Raw genomic sequence first — 17,818 nt, forward strand, 5'->3', positions numbered from 1 at the left:
CATACATTATAACCACCAAGATTTACTTGACGGTAATGTTGGGGCAGAAATTGGAGCGCATCGAAATAGTATACAATTTGGGATGAAGTTGCCATTTTCTGTGGCTGGTAGAAAAGCGGTGGTTAAGATGGGAGTGCTTACAAGATTCCTTTATTTTTCCTTTAATCTGCCACTATAAATGCCTCGCTGGCTGTTCCGAGAACTGGAATCACTGTATTGGAAGTGATGTGGGGTACTGGTAGACGTAGGGTGATCCTAGCTAAGTTGCAGCATCCTGTAGCGTAAGGTGGAGTGGCTGCTCTAGACTTTGAGTCATATTATTTGGCAGCACCGCTGCCCTGGATCAATCTGTAGATTTATTGTAGGTTGCATCCTGTAGAGGTTGTTATTGGTGCTCCTCCTAACTTTAGGGACCTAATGCAGATCCTCTTTATTCCTCAGCAGCGAGTACATGCGGCCTATCTGGAGCTCCTGGTGATGCAGCGGTGCTGGCGATGTTGTCTGAAGCAATCTGTCAACCCAGAGCCCTACTCACCAGACCTACTACTAAGATGGTTGAGGATGATGCCCACCAAGGGGTTTTGGAGGGAATATGCGGAATTGGAGAATTGAATCAGGATGGGGAATTGTGCTTATTTGAAGTCTTGATGGAGGATTTCAATATTCCTGATGGGCAATTCTTGTTGCACTGGGCAATGGTAGTCATGATTAGGAGTTGTTAGGAAAATGGAGACTTAAAAATTGCAACGCACAAAGTCTCTCAACTGCTCTGTACAATGACGGGTCGTGCAAAAGCGGTCACGTAGCTATATCAAGCCATATGTGCGAACATTCTACCTACACTCACAGATTTGGAAGTAAAATGGAAGTATTTAAAGTTACATGTTACTGATATTGTTTGGGAAAAATCCTAGCACACAAACCCTCTAACTCTCATAATGCCAGATTCAAAAAAATTAATTTTTATTTTTTGTATAGAGCTTACCTTACACCTGGTAGGATTAATAGGTTCTATGCGGCTGCTGCTCCAGCATGTTCAAGATGCAGGGAATTTGGAGCAGAAATGTTGCATATGATATGGTGCTGCTCCTCTTTAGCGGAGTGTTGGGAAGCAGTAGAGGACTGTGTTAATGATATCACACAAGGGGAAATCCCTTGTACACCCCTGGCATGTCTCCTGGGAGTCCTCCACGCCATAACAAGTATAAAACTACTATTAGGTTTGTTGATTTGGCATTGATACTTGCAAAACTAGAATTGATAATGCATTGTAAATCTACTGGAGGGCCATAACTGCTTAAATGGTGAAATGAGCTGGTTAGGTAGGCAGGACTTGAAAGTGCTGTATTGTTTTGTGAACTGAAGAGAGAGCGAGGAAAAATTGATAGGGCTAGAGCATGGGAACATTTACTAGATAACCTATGGGTTCTGTGCATTGGCTCAGATATGTCAGACAGCTCCCAGCATTTGCTGGAGGATTGAGAAGAGGGTAGTATCTTGTTTTAGTGGAGAAGCTTTGGGTGGGATTTGGTACTTCAGTGGGGAGCGTAAGTTGGCAAGGGGTTAGGAAACGTTAAATTTGTCAGCTCATAAAGGGGGAACTAAATATGTAACAGCTTGGTAAGGGGTAACTAAAGGTAAGGGTGTTGGGTGCTGTTTGTTTGTTGCTATCTGAGAAGGAGAAATGGCATGTTTTGTTATGCTATGCACTTGGGCTTTGACAGTTTGAAAAATGTGCACATATTTAAACATTGTTGAGGTACTAAGTCCTCGTAGCCAAGGTCCTTTGCACTTTTTGTTCTACGAAAACAATAACATTTTGTTTAAAATAAAATAAATCAGGCAGAGGGCAACAATCAAACTTCAGTCTAGTTCCAGTTGCCATTGGCCAGCTGGGATTCTTCACAGAAATGCCCTCCTCAGATTGTTTATATTCCTTGAGTCAACCAGGGGATCAGCCTTGCTGCAACTGGGTTCTTCACATTCAGTGTGCCTGGACTTTTAGTTTTTTGGATCACCCGGTTTGGGCCTTTTTACTGTGGGTGAGTCTCACTACACGTCCCACCCACTGTAATCGCATGGTAAAGGAACTGTGTGTGTTTACCCCAATTGTCCACCTTTTAAGATAAGGCTGCTATGACGCAGCTAGGGTAAGAGGCATTTGGATGGTTACATGTGAATACATGTGCCCACATGTTTGTACATATGTGAGAGCTGTGCGTGTGGGACTACTGTTGTGTGCAACCCGGTAACTGCGCACAGATAGCATGGTGCAGGGGAAACTCTGCAGGATTAGATATTGACCTGGGGTTGGCCTTAAAATGTTAAATGTACACTCATAGGGAAAGTCAGTGTGAGTTACTGTTTTGTCTGTAGTATTATACACTTAGGGGGGAAACTGCCTTAGAGTGTCGTTTTGCTTTCTTTCTGCTTCAAAATCCAATGACATATCAGAATGGGGTGGAACATGGGCAAGAAAACCTTATCAGATAGTTCCAAGAGGATATCTGTGCAACTTATCCAGGATTGTCATATTTCTCTGGCTCAGCTCAGGATCAAAATGCAGGGTTTTGTCACCCTGCTATGCCAAGTTAAATACATCTCCCTTCAGCAGCAGGAACAAAGGCCGCCCCACACAAAAAGGCGTAATTAACTGTGCTTTCCTCAGCTCCTGGGGATGGGAGCATGGAGATGAAAAAATCAGCATCTGTTAATTATGAGCCACATTGCACCAGGACTGCGGACAGCCCAGGCCCATTGAACAAAAGAGGTAGTCCAGACAATTAGAGCCAAAAAGGGGGTCCTCTTTGAAAATTTGGTGGGAAAGGCCGTGCAGTGATGTCAGCTAGGGGGCGAAGCTGAGACCCCAGGAGCAGATGTGACCAGTGACTCCTGGATATCGCCATCTTGAACTGTCCCAGCATTCTGTACAGGAGGGTTGGACAGAGGTCGAGAGGTGATGAGGCACCTCAGGATTGGCCTGGGGTGCCTTGCTTCTATAATCTTCCATCTTCCTTTAAAAACTCTTGCACCAGGGGGAGATGCTCTATTGGCTGGTGTTTTTGTGTTATTCGCCGCTGGACCCTGGGCCTGCTATAGCCCAGAACAACTGGAAGGAGGAACCCCCTGATGCCCAAAAAGAACTAGTTGTTTCAGGGCTAGTAGGTCTCTCCAGGGACCAGTGAGGCTGGTCCCCTTATACTCCTGAGGACCAGGTGGGGAAAGCCCTGAACTTCTTCACCCAGAGGCAAAGGCCATGAGGAAGGCTGGCAGAGGGAGCCAGTTTGCTGTAGATTACACCACTTAAGAGGTCTGCTAGGGATCCCCAACGGCAGTAAAATGAGTCCAGAAACATCTGACTCAGCCCAACGGGCCAGAGTTATGACTGTTTTAGGATTGGTGACCTCTGACCCCTCAGTGAAGATCGAGTTTGCAGGTTTCCAATGCACCAGTAAAGATTACCCTTGGGGTGGGCAAGGGTCTGGGGATTGGCGCAAGCTACTTCATTTATTTATTTTGGGGAGAGAGCATGCATGAGGCCCCCTCCCACATGAACCAATTGCTCCCATGGGCCCCAACAAAGCAAAAAACAAGGGGGAGCACCATCAAACCTCCCAATGGCAGTAGTCTTGACCCCGTTCCCCTTGCATATGTCTGGGGGCACCACAGACAAAAGTCACTTCCTACACGAAGCGGTCAGGTGGAAACATAGATGCCAGCTCCCGCGCTTGCAGCAAGGAGTGCTGGCCGGGTGGAGAATTTGCAGAGACAGCCACAGGTGGGCTCCCTGAGCTCTCCCCAACAATTGGAGGCACATGGAGTACCTTTGTGGGACCGGACACACCGATAACTGAAGGAAAGAAAAGGAAAAGGTCCAGGAGTGGACACCTCACAGGGAAAGCCAGGATGGGTTCCACAGCGGTATTCGTACAAGCGCCTTGAGACCCTTGCGGGTGAGTAGTGCGCTATACAAGTATCAATTTACATAATACCCTGAGGTCTGACTCATTTGCATGTTTTTCTCCTCTTGTGGTGACCCAGGAGGTCAGGGGTGCCCCCAACGAATCTGAAAAGCGTTGTGGGGAGCAGTAGGAGTTACAGCAGCCCCTCCCCCCAGAAATAATATTTTGAAAACTGACCATACATTTGTGGGGTTAGAAAATCCTCACATAATTTCTTCAAAGCACTCCCAAAGGCTGGAGTTTTTGTTCTACTGTTAGGAGTGCAATGTTCTCTAAGGGTTTGTTGTGTGTTTGCATCTAATGTGGCTTGAAGGTTTATAAGGAAGACACATGGGGCAAAGTGCACTCTATGGGCTGAACCTATTGTTGTATTTTATATGATCAGAAAGTGGTGCCCTCTAGTGGTTGTTGTTGTGATTGCATTTGTATGGCTTCAATGTATAAGAATAACACAGCCCTGTGTTATGTTCATTCCAAATATGCTTTAATGTAAAAATTTTGAAAAGTATCATTGATCAAGGTGCATGTGGTTTATTAAAATTAAAGTGCATTTACATACAGAATTAGGTGTTTTTAACATATGGTTTGTTGATATTGGACATTTGACCAACCCAACAGACTTACCTAATATGTTTTTATGACCCTTTAGGGAGCAAACGGTGATGACGCCATGTCATCTGTGATATTTTCCACTTGTCTAAAACATATATTTATGAATTGCAGCAGAATTTAGTAGTGAGTGTGTAATATTTTCCTTTTTTCTAAAGAAAAAGCACTAACTTGACAATCATTTATTGAGTGTTACGATTGCATGCCAGCGAATGGTGATTACTAGTCCACACCTTTTCTACTGAGTAGGCCTTGGACTACAAGCCCTATGATCTTTGGAGATCTTTCTGTGCTCGGATTTCAAGTGGAAGGAATTCCAACCTTCTCAGGTCCTTCTCATAGATCAGCTGCCAAGTGTAGCAGGTTCAGTCAGGCTAATATCCTTTCACAAGTCCAGCAGTGTTCTGAGGAAGGCTGGCTGGGAATCAAGGTTTGTAGGGTTCAGTAGTCTGTAGTTGGGGGCATCTTAAGACTACCCACTTTTACTTTAGTTCCTTTTGCTTTACTTCAAACAGACCCGAAAGGCATTGTCAGGGTAAATCCGAGCTGGCAAAGACATTCGGCAATACTAAACCTGGGCACTGAGGATGGGGTGTAAATTGGGACTGTAGTATGGTAATCCCAGTATTCTGATATGAATTGTAGAATTCACACCAATTTCTTTTTATACTTGATGTATTTTGAGGGTGCTCAAAAGCAAAGTTTGGGTGTGTGACCCAGGTGCATGCTCTGTCTGAAACATGCGTGTATATGTCACTAGCTGGTGCACTACAATTCACCAGACCCGTGATGTACAACCAATAGACGTGGTCCATAATCAACAAGTCTTAGTCCAATTTCAACAATTTGTTTCATGTTTAATCACCTTTTTCCATTTCTCATTTCTTCATAAAATGTCTTCGACATGTTTCCGGTAATCTAGAAGGTACCAATACAGGCTTTTTTCTGCAGCACATTTGAATTCACCATTCATCCTACAGTAACACTGTAATGCAAACCCACTGCATTTTGGGCACAAGCTCTTCGACAGGGGTACCCTTGATACAAAAAAGATGCATCAGAACCAATACCAGCATGTGGTCAAACATTCAATTATGCCTGTTTAGTATCACTGACATGATGTGCCACCATGTAAGGTTAAAATGTGGAGCTTTTCACCAGTATGCTCATAAGTTTCACAAGCATCATTGAATGTTTGACCACATGCTGGTTATTGTTGGGTCTGATGAGACTTTTTGTATCACAGTTGCCTCTGACTAATGGCTCTTGCCCCCAAATGCATGGGTTTGCATTACTGTGTTTATATATGATGAATGATGAGTCACTATGTACTGCAGAAAAAAGCCTTGATTGCTATCTTCTGGAAAAAAATCATGGATTGGCATTTTTTTCATGACTTGGAATACCAGAATCATTTTGAAGACATTTTTGAAAAAATGAGAATTGGAGAAAATGGATTAAAAGTGAAACAAATTTTTCAAATTTAGCTAAAACGTGATGATTATGGACCAGGTCTATTGGTAGTGTATTGTGGGTCTAGTGCATTCTCGTGCACCAGCTAGTGACAATCCCATTATTCTCCCACATCTCACATTACAAGAGAGTTTTGAGGCAGGTACTGTACCCACAACAGAACAAGAGACTGACATCTGGTAGGACAACAGCAGAGTTCTTCAATAAGCAAATAGGAGGCCCACAAGAATTCTCCTGGCATCCTGTTCTCTCCCTTCAAGTACACCAAAGTGTTACATGTGGCTCAACAAACTTTTCAGGCACAATTTAACACGGTGGTTACAACAGAATCACCACATCCACCACCATACATATTCTATTGAGCACAAAATATTAATCTCTGCCCATTCTGGCCAGCCTATTATGTGCTCCGGGGAAGAATGTCACACCTGTTTCACACCTACTTCCAGGCTAAGCTGGCAGGGAAAGGTTAGCTTTCTAGAAGTTACATTTCTTTCATGTGTATTAAAAATCTGACTTCAGCATTTAATTGGATTTTTAATAAGTATTAAACGTAGTGGTTTAATTATTTTTTTAGCTGGACCTACTACTTATTCTATATAGAACATCTGGGCCTGCCGCAGTGAAAATAGCTTTTAGGACCTTGTCACTGAAGGGACATGTTTACATTCAGGGTCATATTTATGAAATTATCACAGCACAGCAACTAACCGTGCTGCCGTGCGTAATAGGGAAAGAGCAGGAATGGGCTGTGTTTAACATATTATGGCACATTCCTGTCATTTCCTAGAGCTGACACACAATGTTCTGTCTACCGCTGATGCTGGCAAGCATGATTGTTTTTGTGCAGGAAGGGCCAGCTTTCAGCACAAAAACTATACTGAGAGACAGTTTTTAAAGATATCTCTCTTCATTACACCTTCCCTGGGGAGGCTTAACAATTTGACGCATTCCCAGGTTAACCACTGATGGTGAACCTGGGAATGCTCCAAAATCCATGGGTGGATGTGTGTGAGAATACCCACACTCTTTCCATGGAATGCCTCCCTGGAGTAGAGAAACACAATGCAGTGATTTGCGCTGCATTGCTTTACTCTGGATTCATCAAGACCCTGAGGGCCACGCAAGGTGGCCGTGCATGGCTTCATAAATCCTACTTACGTTTTGCATCGTCCTTTCACCCCCTGGTTTGGCGTAAGGGCGATGCAAATCCTACAAAAATATGTCTCCAATTTTCTAAATTTCATACTTTTAAATACCATACAGCCTACCTTGTGGCCTACAAAGCTTACATAGTTGTGACTTACTAATTTTAAAAAGGGAGGGTATTAACTGTTAAAAGGGGTTTATTTTAACATGCTGCACTGCAGGTTTTACACTGCAGCAGTCAGGCTACAATAGTAGGCCTGAAGCCATGTTTCCTTTGTCATACTAGTGGATGGTTCAATAAGTGCTACAGTCCACATGACACCATTTTAACTTTAGGTGCAATAGGTCTATGTTATGCACATAAACTATAGCCTTATAAAAAAGTTAAATAAGCCACTGTGCACTAAGTATGGGCGAAATTTGCGAATTCGCGGTCCGCAAATTTGTGCGAAATGTCAAAAAAATCCACGAGTTCGCGAATTTTCCCGCGAACCCGCGGATTTTTGAGTCATTTGCACAAATATGTGACCACGTGTGCCTGTAACTTTGCCAGCGCGCCAAAAGGCGCAGAGGTCCCTTGAGTGAGCTGGCCATTATAGTGGGGATGGGCGGGAAGACGTTTCATACTGCTAGTGTGTGGTGGACGGGGCCAAACGGGCAGGGCTTTTATGCAAGTTCACATGCATCTTGTTTATAAAGGGTCAGTGATCGAGCAGAGCAGCAGATGAGCAGAAAGCAGCCTCCTGGTCACAGGAGCTACACAGCGATGGTGCTCGGGAAACTCATGGATGCAAAAATACGTTTGGCACAGGACCCCAGAATCCTTCAGATGTCCAAGATAGCTCTGCTGCGCGTGTTGGTACAAAGCCATTCTGATCCTGCTCAGTGGGTTCAGGCGCATGCAGCTGCTGCTGCTGGACAATGTCCCATCTCATAATAAACTGCCCCGTACAGGCATATGCTGGCGCTGGGCAGTAGGGTGCAGTGGCATGCGGGTGCTCCACGCCTGGTACATGCGCATACCGGTGCCAGGGGGACACGTGTTTATTGGTGCTGTGTAGCAAGTTATGACTTTACATTTTGACTGCACCAGACGGTGGTACCACCTACACGGCTCAGGAGCATCCAGGCACCAGACTTCATGGTGCAAGAGCATAATGGTGCTGTGCGGTACGGGTATATATGTACTGGGGACAGGGGGGCACTTAGCACAATGTGTGCTCACACCCAGAGGGCTCCCAGGCAATTGAGCACAAATGATTTTCACACTGATAGGGCTCTGGGGCAGTTCAGCAGCACGGGGGATGACACCCACTGGGCCCCGGGGTAGTTCAATAGCGCGTGGGCTCACAACCCCTGGACAGCTCAGCAGCGCGGGGGCTCACACCCACAGGGCTCCCGGGCAGTTTAGCAGCGCCACCCTCTGGTTCATCACTGCCACCCTTTGGTTCATCACTGCCACCCTCTGGTTCACCACTGTCACCCTCCGGTTCATCACTGCCACCCTCTGGTTCACCAATGCCACCCTCTGGTTCACCACTGTCACCCCCTGGTTCCCCACTGCCACCCTCTGGTTCCCCACTGCCACCCTCTGGTTTATCACTGTCATCCTCTGGTTCATCACTGTCACCCTCTGATTCATCACAGAACCCTCTGGTTCACCACTGCCACCCTCTGGTTCACCACTGCCACCCTATGGTTCATCACTGCCAACCTCTGGTTCATCACTGCCACCCTCTGGTTTGCCACTGCCACCCTCTGGATCATCACTGCCACCCTCTGGTTCATCACTGCCACCCTCTGGTTCACCCCTGCCACCCTCTGGATCATCACTGTCACCCTCTGGTTCATCACTGCCACCCTCTGGTTCATCACAGCACCCTCTAGTTCACCAGTGCCACCCTCTGGTTCATCACTGCCACCCTCTGGTTCACCACTGCCACCCTCTGGTTGTCACTACCATCCTCTGGTTCATCACAGCACCCTCTGGTTCACCACTGCCACCATCTGGTTCATCACTGCCACCCTCTGGTTCATCAGAGCTCCCTCTGGTTCACCACTGCCACGCTCTGGTTCATCACTGCCACCCTCTGGTTCATCACAGCACCCTCTGGTTCACCACTGCCACCCTCTGGTTCATCACTGCCACCCTCTAGCGCATCCACTGCCACCCTCTGGTTCACCACTGCCACCCTCTGGTTCATCACTGCCACCCTCTGGTTCATCACAGCACCCTCTGGTTCACCACTGCCACCCTCTGGTTCACCACTGCCACCATCTGGTTCACCACTGCCACCCTCTGGTTCATCACTGTCACTCTCTGGTTCATCACTGCCATCCTCTTGCTCATCACTGCCACCCTCTGGTTCACCACTGCCACCCTCTGGTTCACCGCTGCCACCCTCTGGTTCACCCCTGCCACTCTCTGGTTCATTACTGCCACCCTCTGGTTCATTACTGTCACCCTCTGGTTCATCACAACCACCCTCTGGTTCATCACTGCCAGCCCCTGGTTCACCACTGCCACCCTCTGGTTCATCACTGTCACCCTCTGGTTCATCACTGCACCCTCTGGTTCACCACTGCCACCCTCTGGTTCACCCCTGCCACCCCTCTGGTTCATTACTGCCACCCTCTGGTTCATCACTGCCACCCTCTGGTTCACCACTGCCACCCTCTGGTTCATCACTGCCACCCTCTGGTTCATCACTGCCACCCTCTGGTTCACCACTGCCACCCTCTGGTTTATCACTGTCACCCTCTGGTTCATCACTGACACCCTCTGGTTCATCACTGCCACCCTCTGGTTCACCACTGCCACCCTCTGGTTCATCACTGTCACCCTCTGGTTCATCACTGCACCCTCTGGTTTACCACTGCCACCCTCTGGTTCACCCCTGCCACCATCTGGTTCATCACTGCCACCCTCTGGTTCATCACTGCCACCCTCTGGTTCACCACTGCCACCTTTTGGTTAATCACTGCCACCCTCTGGTTCATCACTGTCACCCTCTGGTTCATCACTGTCACCCTCTGGTTCATCATTGCCACCCTCTGATTCACCACTGTCACCCTCTGGTTCATCACTGTCACCCTCTGGTTCATCACAGCCACCCTCTGGTTCATCACAGCACCCTCTGGTTCACCACTACCACCCTCTGGTTCACAACTGACACCCTCTGGTTCACCACTGCCACCCTCTGGTTCATCACTGTCACCCTCTGGTTCATCACTGCCACCCTCTGGTTCATCACTGCCACCCTCTGGTTCATCACTGTCACCCTCTGGTTCATCACTACCACCCTCTGGTTCATCACGGCCACCCTCTGGTTCACCACTGCCACCCTCTGGTTCATCACTGTCACCCTCTGGTTCATCACTGCCACCCTCTGGTTCATCACAGCGCCCTCTAGTTCACCACTGCCACCCTCTGGTTCACCACTGCCACCCTCTGGTTCACCACTGCCACCCTCTGGTTCACCACTGCCACCCTCTGGTTCATCACAGCACCCTCTGGTTCACAACTGCACCTTCTGGTTCATCACAGCACCCTCTGGTTCACCACTGTAGATTATGGGGAGAAAGCACACCTGCCCAGCCTCAACCGGGGGCTGGTTAATGTGTTACTGAATTTGAGCTTCACGTCCGGCACCTGCTTCCTTATCTGTAAGTGCTTCCTGTTGTAGTTTAATTTTTGTGACAGCCTGGAGCATTGTGCCATACTTGTAACTATTCTCTGACCCTGCTTCGAGGGTCAGAGCAGGGTCAGAGAATAGTTGCAAGTAGGCAACAACTCTGGAGGCGCCGCTCAGGAAGCACTTACAGGGTTACAGCAGGTGCCCAAGTTGAAGTTAATTTCTTTGTAACCATTTTGTAAATGGTTACAAAGAAATTACCTTCAACTTGGGCACCTGCTGTAACCCTGTAAGTGCTTCATGTACTTCAGTTTTTGAAAATCCATCCGGCACGCGATTTCGCAGATTTTTCTGCAATTTCGCGAGATTCGCGGACCGCGAAATTGCAGAAAATCGGCAAACTCCATGAACGGAACAGATTTTACGCCCATGCTTACCTTCCACTAGACAGCAGTGTCACAGGGCACAGAGCATAAAATTATCAAAAAAATTCAGCAAAAAATGGGGGCAAGTACGTAAAAAGGGGCATTTCCTCACACTGCTAATTCTAATAACACTGACTTGGTGCTGATATGAATGAGGTAGGAGTGTCAGAGAAGGCCTTTATTTGACTAGGAGTAACTAGCAGAGGGACAATATTCTTCCTAAACTGATTAATAACTTAGAAAATATCTTTCAGATTCTGTTCAGAATGCTGTTTTTGTATATGCTAAGCCTTGCTTTTTCCAGATTTTTATTAAAATTAAAAAGAACATATCGAACCTTGGGTTAGGCCAAAGAGAACTGCAATGCATATATGAACACAGTAGAATATAAAATTATAGTAGAAGATAGATACTGACGCCCCAAAATTCCTGGAAAGACAGAAGATGGAGCATATCCAAATTATACATGAATCTCCTTTTTGCGAGTTGTTTAAGGTTGTCTGCCTAGTAATATTTATTTTATCTTTCTTTATCCCACATTGTTGAAGCCTTAGAGGTGACATTAAAGTTGAGCACGGTCTTAGTGGCTATTATAGGCGCTGGCCAATGAGATTAGTTTAATAAGGACATGCTTTCCTTCTTGATTCATGTAGAACTGGAAAAATCAGAAATGTGCTCATCTGCTCAACCTGCCAAAGAAATTATTGAGAAGTTTGCTGGGGACTTTTCCACGTTGAAGTTGTAGGGAGTAATCCTGTAATCTCTGATACAGAACTGATAGGTAGTTGTTTTATCGAGGCCTAGGGTGTGCTTGGCCTTTCAGGTCATAAGGAACCAGCAGAGCATGTAGTAAGCAGAACAATGAGTGATCATTATAAGGGTTTTACTGGAGAGGTGAAGATAATAAATAATAATAATACAGAAATTTATTGAGCGCGAACAGCTACCTCTGGGGAGGTGTCCCGGCGCTAGAGAGTCCCACAACAAGAGTAAGTAGTCAGGAAGGGGGGCAGGATTATTGCGTAAAAAGCCAGGTTTTTAGGAGTTTCCTAAAGCTTGCTTCTGACGTGGCGGATTGGATGGCAGGAGGCAGGGTATTCCAAAGTTTCGCCGTGCCGGCCGAAAAGGACCTGCCTCCAAGTCTCGCTTTCCTTATGTGCGGTACAGTTAGCTTCAGTAGGGAGTTTGAGCGTAGCTCACGTTTTTGGTGGTAGCGGGGAAGTCGGAGTTTCAGATAGTTTGGACATGTGCCTTTTAGCGCTCTGAAAGCCAGGGTTAGCACTTTGAACTTAATTCTGCTTGCCACTGGTAGCCAGTGCAGCTCGTGCAGATGCGGAGAGATATGCTGCCTAAAAGGGACCCGTTTTATTAATCTCGCAGCCGCATTCTGCACGATTTGTAAGCGTTGCACCGCATATTTAGGTAGACCAAGATAGAGGCCATTAGAGTAATCGAGTCGAGAAGTGATTGTTGCGTGAACAACCGTTTTCCGGCACTCGACTGGTAGCAAAGGCAGAAATTTCCGCAAATTTTTGAGTTTATGCAGGCAGCCCGTGGTGAGCTGTTGTATATGCGGCAAGAAAGACAACTTCTCATCCCATTTTACTCCTAGATTTTTTGCATGGGGGCTGGGAGATGGGGCAGGGCCCATTTCCGTTGGCCACCACAGATCCGGAGGGGGATGTTTGGGGTTACCAAAGAATAGCACCTCCGTTTTGCTCGCGTTCAATTTAAGTTTGTTTGTGTTCATCCACTTGGCCACGTCTTGCAGACAGCCCCTGATTTTGCTAAATGCTGCCTCGGACATGTCTGTGTATGGGAAGACTAATTGCGTGTCGTCCGCGTAGGATATTGCCTTGACCCCCCATTTGGCAATCAAGGTAAAGAGTGGGGCCAAGTATACATTAAACAGCAGGGGGCTGAGTGCCGACCCTTGTGGGACGCCACACCAGAGATTTTTTGGTCCAGAAGAGAAGGGGCCCAAGGCCACTTTCTGGGAGCGATTAGTGAGGTAGGAGAGTAGCCAGTTGAGAGCTTTGTCTCCAATACCTATGTCCTTAAGTTGGGTCAGCAATCTGCTGTGATCTACAGTATCGAAAGCAGCTGATAGATCCAGGAGCACCAGCATAGCTGATGCCCCTGAATCTAAGGACCACCTGATAGACTCGGCAACCTCAATGAGGGCCGTCTCGGTGCTGAAACCGGCCCTAAAGCCCGACTGAGTTTCATGTAGGGCGCCGCAGTCTTCAATAAATTTGTTAAGCTGCCGCTGGATTATTTTTTCAAGCATTTTGCCGGGGGCTGCAAGGAGAGAGATGGGTCGGAGATTGTTCAGATCATCCGGTGCGCCTTGAGGTTTTTTTTTCAGCGGGAGAAGTGTGGCCTGTTTCCAACAGTCCGGAAACGTGCCCGTAGCAATGGACGTGTTCCATATGTGTAGGAGGGGCACTGCAATTGCTTCCGACATTAGTTTCCACAGTTTAGGTGGGCAGGGATCGTCCGGGCCTCCCGATTTACATTTTTGTATTTCTTTTACTGCTTCAGAGAGGGAGATAGGCTGAAATTGATTTAAAGGGGTAATGAGGCACTCAGAGACTCTTAGCTCATCCATTAATGTCGGCTCAGGGTCCCTAAAAGTGTCATAGACTTTTAAAATTTTGGTATCAAAAAAGTCTGAAATGGATTCGCAGAGATTTACTGAAGGGATGATATCCGTCTCGATAGCTCTGGGCTTGAAAAAGGATTGAACAATCTTGAATACTTCTTTGCTTGATTGTTCCGCCTGTATGATGGAGGCCTCAAAGAAGTTTTTCTTGGCTTTTTTAATAGATAAGTGTAGAGCATGAAGGGCTTTTTTATAGCTGGATTTGGCAGCGTCGCAATAGTTAGCTCGCCAAAGGCGTTCCAGTCTTTTACATTTACTTTTTTCGGCCTTGAGTTCAGGGGTGAACCACGGTGCAGAGGGAGATTCTCTCCGTGATGTGGCAATACTGGCCGGCGCTATAGAGTCCACTGTTTTGCTTATCCACAAGTTCAGAGAAGCAGCATCGGAATTAGCATCTGAGGTAAGGGGTATGGGGGTCGCGCGAAGTGCTGGACATAATTTGTCCGCTGTTAGATTGTCCCATTTTCTCCGCACATAGGATCGCTTTCCAGTGCTCTGAGATTGGGGGGGGATTGAGATGGTCATGGTAGTTAGGTAGTGGTCCGTCCAGAGCAGCGGTAGCGGAGAGGAGGCTGTTGTGTTTGGTATGTTGGAAAAGAAAAGATCGAGCATATGCCCTGCCCGATGCGTGGTGCCTGTAATAGCTTGAGTCAGATTGGCCGATTGCAGGGTAGAGATAAGATGGGAGGCCTGTGGGCAGTCGGGATTGTCAGCGTGGAGATTGAAATCGCCGGCTACAAAAAAGTAAGAGTGGTCTAGAGAGTTTAGGATGATAAAGTCCGTAAGCTCACACAGGGCTGATGTCGGACAGTCAGGGGGTCTATAAATAACTAGGCCTGTAAGAGATAATTGGGGGGTAATTTGGAGGCAAACGCGTAGCCCCTCGATGCTTGGGAGTATGGTAGGAGTGGAAGACAACAGAGTGTAATTCTCGTTGTAAATGAAAGCCACTCCACCTCCTCTTCGGCCCTCCTTTCTATTGGAGAAGCTCATTTTAAAGCCTGGCGGGATTGCTAGCGAAATGGATGCCATGTTGTCTTCATTGAGCCATGTCTCTGTGAGGCATAGAGCGTCCCAATGCGAGTCCGTTATGAGCAAGCATAGGTCATTAGCATGCTTGGGAAGAGATCTGCAGTTAAGTAATCCGATCCTAAGTTGGGTGGAAGGGGTGTTACGAGAGGGTTTGCTAGCTTTTTTGAGGAGTGAAGTTGTTAAAGAGGGAACTGTGCCTAAAGACATATGGCAGCGTGGGCAGTGGGGAGGGAGAGCCTGAGTCGCCAGATTAAATTCAGGCGTCTGACAGATAGTAGTAGCAGCATTCAGAGCCCGGAGCTCCTCACTGGACCAGACTATCCATTGTTTGTGGGCGCGGGCAGCATGGCTGGCGCTGGTCGCAGGCCGATCGCGGACGGGCGCAGACGGGCTTGCCTTAGGCGCGCCTTCGGCGCGCAAACGGCGCTCCCGCTGCGCTCGTCCGCTGCGCTTCCTCCAATGGCACATTTTTGTAGTGTGGGGAGGCGAGGGGGGCGTGGCCTGAGAGGGGGCGTGGCCTCGTTACCCGCCGTCAATGGCGGCGGCCAGAGGGCGTTTTGGCGAGGCGAGGGAGGCGCTGCTCATGATCAGCAGGCTCCTAAAACAGTGTCAGCATGGACTGAAGGTTAGGCTTCTTTCAGTAAAATACACAGATTATTAGCACACTCAAAGATTAAAATATTTTTAAAAATATGCTCAGGAATGCAGCTCCCGGCTATCCGCCTCAGGAGTGGGAGTTTTGCAAATGCGCTCGCATTCAGCGCTTTTAAGCTCGGCGGGGGGGCGTGGCCTGAGAGGGGGCGTGGCCTCGTTACCCGCCGTCAATGGCGGCGGCCAGAGGGCGTTTTGGCGAGGCGAGGGAGGCGCTGCTCGTGATCAGCAGGCTCCTAAAACAGTGTCAGCATGGACTGAAGGTTAGGCTTCTTTCAGTAAAATACACAGATTATTAGCACACTCAAAGATTAAAATATTTTTAAAAATATGCTCAGGAATGCAGCTCCCGGCTATCCGCCTCAGGAGTGGGAGTTTTGCAAATGCGCTCGCATTCAGCGCTTTTAAGCTCGGCGGGGGGGGCGTGGCCTGAGAGGGGGCGTGGCCTCGTTACCCGCCGTCAATGGCGGCGGCCAGAGGGCGTTTTGGCGAGGCGAGGGAGGCGCTGCTCGTGATCAGCAGGCTCCTAAAACAGTGTCAGCATGGACTGAAGGTTAGGCTTCTTTCAGTAAAATACACAGATTATTAGCACACTCAAAGATTAAAATATTTTTAAAAATATGCTCAGGAATGCAGCTCCCGGCTATCCGCCTCAGGAGTGGGAGTTTAGAAGATCAGGCTGGCAATAATTCAACAGACACAATCACTTACAAGTATCCAATTTCTGCTTATGCCCAAGCCAGAAGTCGAGCTAAACACTTTCTTCCCTGGACGCTTAAGACTTTTCAGAAATATTCCTAATTACTGACTTAGAACGGAGCCCCAAATACCCCCCTAATTAAAGAGTTCAGGGCTGCAGCTTAATTCTCACCCCTCCCAGCCAGGGCCGGACTGGCCGTGGCGGGATCAGATATTTTTCCAATAGGCTGGAAGGGTGGGGGCCGGTTTTGCAGCTCTGCGGAGCAGGTTTTTTAGTTACTTGGTGCTGGTTTTGCAGCGATGCTGCAATATTGGCCTCCAGTAACAACAGCAGCAGTGCTTCACACTTGCATCCCCCGCCCCACTTTCCTGGTGGGGCTGTTCCTACAAAATTGCCTTGGGTGCTCAGGGTTCCCAGTCCGGTCCTGCTCCAGGGGCCAGACAGCTTGCAACCGTTCTCCTACTAAGCACTGTCCATTCATCCGCATCTGTACATGCCTCCATGGCCCCTGAAAGCATGGCCACCCACTCCTCTCTGGAGCACCTCCTAAGCATGATGAACAGCTGCAATGGGGGAGCAACAGGCTACCCTAAGCCCCACCTGCCCACCCTCAGGCTAAATCTCTTTGACTGGTGAGCAAGCAAGTGCACATGGCTGCTTCAACTACACAGTTTAGGAGTAGTAAAGTTAGGAGTCCTAACTTTACTACTACTAAACTGAGAAAAATCCTAATTTTAAGACTTTCGGTATTCACAGAAGGCATTTAGGAGTCCTAAAGTTAGGAGTCCTAAAGTTAGGAGTCCTAATTGTACTACTACTAAACTGAGAAAAATCCCAATTTTAAGACTTTCGGTATTCACAGAAGGCATTAAGGAGTCCTAAACTTAAGCCCCAACGGCATTTTACAGCGAAGTCAAAACATCAAAGCTGACATTACTGCGCCAGTTTCTACAATGAATACAAATCACAGAAGGCATTTAGGAGTCCTAGAGATAGGAATCCTAACTTTACTACTACTAAACTGAAAAAAAATCCCAATTTTAAGACTTTTAGTATTCACAGAAGGCATTAAGGAGTCCTAAAGTTAGGACTCCTAATTTCTGTGAATACCGAAATGAGTAAGTGCTTTCTGTGAATACCAAAATGAGTAGGTGCCTTCTGTGAACACCATAATGGTAGTAAGTTTAGGATTTTGTCTTAAGTTAGTTCTGTGAATCGGGCCCATTGGCACCATTCTACGCACTTGGGGAAGTTGGATGAAGTTTTCGGAATCTCAGCGTATGTCAGTTCCATAATCTGAATTGCATCCATGTCACCTCAAATCTATATGTTTGGAGGAGAATCAAGAGCTACGTTATTGAAACTCAAAATATGTGTGTCAGGCAACAATGAAGATACCACCAATTTTGAGGTACTGCACTTAAAAGGCACAGAAGGATTTATAAACATATGAATCATTAGAAATCCTTTGGCTATTCCCTCGTGCACCAAGTGCATGGACACATAAAGTTCCTATT

This window comes from Lissotriton helveticus, chromosome 2_1 (assembly GCF_964261635.1).
Source record: "Lissotriton helveticus chromosome 2_1, aLisHel1.1, whole genome shotgun sequence".
In the NCBI taxonomy this organism is placed as follows: Eukaryota; Metazoa; Chordata; class Amphibia; order Caudata; family Salamandridae; genus Lissotriton; species Lissotriton helveticus.